The sequence below is a fragment of the Tasmannia lanceolata genome, unplaced genomic scaffold, assembly GCF_043159265.1.
Source record: "Tasmannia lanceolata isolate RefF3 unplaced genomic scaffold, GAP_Taslan_0.1 ptg000025l, whole genome shotgun sequence".
NCBI classification, from domain to species: Eukaryota; Viridiplantae; Streptophyta; class Magnoliopsida; order Canellales; family Winteraceae; genus Tasmannia; species Tasmannia lanceolata.
The window spans coordinates 13937833-13941289 of record NW_027518702.1 but is presented as its reverse complement, the minus strand read 5'-3'; the positions used below and the strand labels follow the sequence as shown (position 1 = coordinate 13941289).

Genomic DNA, 3457 nt, shown 5'->3' with positions numbered 1-3457 from the left:
TAAAATGCGAGCTCGTCGTGATCCCAAATTTGACTACATGAGACTACCCTAACTGTCCAATTCTTGGGCCACAAAAGTAAGTTGGTTTCACCTCTAAACCTTCCCCATAAGTCAATCTAAGCCATCCAAATGGTGGACGATAATGTAAAATAATTGCACCCCTCAACCCACTGCCATAACATAATCTAAACCGTCAAATTGATGGACCTCCGTGTAAATTGATGGCGCCCATAAACCATTCTCGTAGGGTGATCTAAATCAATTGATGGGTCGCATTTACAATTCACTTGCCCCCACTTTTCTCAACTTTCAGCCATAATATGTCACACTTTCAAACTCACACATAAACTCCACTTTGTATAGAATCCAAGGATTTGTGAATTTTTCTTTGAAATTTCATCTCTTTAGCTCCATTTTCTGAAAAAATTCACAGACAACCCTGAAACACTAAAAACAGAGAAAATACCTTAGTAGCACCGTTCTAAACATAAAATATGCATGTTTTTCTACCTACAATTCACACATAAATGTGCTCTTCAATCGACATCAAATTTCGGGAAAGGTAGGCCAAATTCAGTTCTTTACCTCATTCTTAAAAGAAGGGTCATGCGAATCTCTTAAGTCTCAATATTGGAATTTTTGAAATTGGATCATAAAACCCAAAATTGATCATAAAACCCGTTTATATATATATATATATATATATATATATATATATATATATATATATATGAGGAAAAGAAGTGTGCGCTCAACCGTTTGGAAAAAAGGTGCGGTCGAAGAGAGAGAGTGTGTTCTGTTGAGTATACATATATGAGAAAAAAAACCCGTGGTCTGTTGAGTATACATATATGAGAAAAAAACAAGTCTGCTTCGATCGACGAGTACTAAAACAAAACCCAAAAACAAAAGAGAGCAAAACCCTCCTCAAAAAAACTCCTCAACAGCCCTCGTCTCCTTCCTTCGTCGATTGAAGAGGGCAAAACCCAAAATCAACAGACCCTCGTCTCCTTCCTTCGTCGATTGAAGAGGGCAAAACCCAAAATCAACAGACCCTCGTCGTGGATTGGAAAACCCCAACAGACCCTCGTCTCCTTCCTTCGTCGATTGAAGAGGGCAAAACCCAAAAATCAACAGACACGAGCAATACCCTCCTCAACAGACCCTCGTCTTCACTCTCGTCTTCACTCGTCGATTGAAGAGAGCAAAACCCTCCTCAACAGACCCTCGTCTACAGTTGCAAAACCCAAAAATCAACAGACCTAAGGTCAGGTTCTTATAACTTTTCCCTATTTTTCTCTTTTTTTTGGTGAAAATGAGAAGCAAATTTTGTATGCCGTTTGCGTTTCCCCTATTTTGCCCTCATTGTAAGAGGGTTTCATCTAGTTTTTAGTAGGGTTCTCTGTGCATTTTTTAGTAGGGTTTCATCTAGTTTCATTCCTCTGAAAAAAGAAAAGAAAAGAGAAGATGCAGGTAAATGGTGCTTGTTGTTATTATTTTTGTTATTTTTATGAGGAGGGTTTCATCTGAATTTTTTTTTCCCACTTCAAGAGGGTTTTGAGGAGGGTTTCATCATATTTTATACATGTTTGATCTATTTTGATGAGGGCACTCCTCACTTTATTGAAAGTACGGTAAGGCCCGCACCATAGAATGATCCAAATCGTCCATTAGATGGGCCACAGCCAAAATAGGCCGTGCCCAAAAAATCATTTCCATAGGTTGATCCTAACCCCCCGATCTGATTGTTAGAGTGTTGATCTAACACTTTATAGATCGGAGGGTTAGGATTAACCTATGGAAAAAAATTTTGGGCACGACCTATTTAGGTTGTGGCCCATCTAATGGACAGTTTGGATCATCTTATGGTGCCGGCCATACCGTACTTTCAATAAAGTAGGAGTGCCTGATAACATTTCCCAATATTTAATAGCTAAAAGGTGCTTCACATTTATAATGTTCCAAATGACTCTGAGAGCCACTCAATTTTAAAATAGAATTTGTTGGGCAATTCGGTTGAATGCCATTATGTGGCCCACTTTTGCATAATAGTACAGGCGTACATGCTCAATTTTTAGCAATCTGTTGTCCTATTCATTTCATGAATGGTTGTTTGTTTTGCATGTAAGAAAAACCCAAGAAATGGCATCATCTAGTAACTACAGCAGTACCTCACATGGTGTGTGGCCAACCGCCGAGTTTTGTCAGTGTTCTGAACCAGCTGTTAGGAAAATCACCCGCAGTAACAAGAATGGTAACCAAGGACGCCCTTACTACACTTGCGCTCGGAAGAATGTGAGTAATATTCATTATTGCAGTCCTTTTTTTTCAATCTTCTCGAAATTGTAACGTTTAAACATTATGCAGGGCAAGAAGTGCGAGCATTTCTATTGGGCTGACGATGACTTAGACAGGAACGAGCTAGGCAGTGAGGCAAGGTCGTACAATGGGCGTGAAGTTGGTGGCGGACGTGAAGTCTTTAGCGAATATAGGATGTTGGAGGAGCACATGAGAGCAGTGGAGATTGATAATGCCATGCTTAAAGTTTTAGTTGTTATAGTTATTTTTCTTCTTATTTTAGCATACATCAGTAATTTTGCAAGCAGATGAGTCCATCAGCTTATTTAATGGTAGATGATGAACTATTTATGTAATGAAGAGTGTTTTAGGACTTATATCTATATTAAAACAACAAGTTTTATATTTGGGATGAAATACATGCGTTCCATATAACAATCAGTAGGAACCTGTTTGGAAACCATGAAAAATTATTTCATGGAATATTCATGGGTCCATCTGTAAAAGAGGAGCTGAGGAGGGAGGCAGGGACTCAAAGGGCAAGGGTGGAGAACATTGGGAGATGTGGAACTCGATCCGGGACGGGCGTGGAGGACGGGCCCCCGCGCGAGTCTCTCTAGATCGTCCACGTGAAGGAGAGCCCCACCAAGGAACTCTCGAAAGAGTGCCCCTCACAGCATGAGCGGCGATGTAAAGTGAGATACCTCTCGATTCGGGGACTAGCCCAGATTCGAGGCGTACCTTAAACAAAGAAGAGTCGCCATCCAAGGAAGTGGGCCCTGGATCCCATGCTGTGCTCTGTTGCAACGGATAACCAGAGATATAAAATAGGGTTCGTGCCTGATGACGAATGGGGAAGGGATTAGGCGCCCCCAATTCGCCCAAGTGCTAGCACCTGGTCTCTTATGCCATTTATTATTAATTTTGAAGAGTTTTGGGCGAAAATCATGCGAAATGAGAACGAATATCTCCGAGATAACGTCTAGCTAATCATGCATGTCTCGGAGATGAATAAAAAGCACACACAAAAGAAATGAAAGATATGTCGCCTAAGAATAGCTAGGTTATGAGTGCCATGCCTAATTGGTGTCTAAGTTCTGGTGGACAAGCACATGCATGTTACAGCTAAAGGTATAAGATCTGTACATAAAAATAAGAA

At 40.4% G+C, this 3457-nt stretch overlaps 1 long non-coding RNA gene across 1 annotated transcript; it reads left to right on the top strand.

Annotated features, from left to right (window-relative positions):
* The first annotated feature begins 783 nt into the window (after window positions 1-783).
* On the top strand, window positions 784-2517 carry LOC143857535 (uncharacterized). The gene is made up of 3 exons (XR_013238690.1): window positions 784-1267; window positions 2130-2295; window positions 2368-2517. It is a non-coding gene; the product is annotated as an uncharacterized LOC143857535 (long non-coding RNA).
* Window positions 2518-3457: the final 940 nt, after the last annotated feature.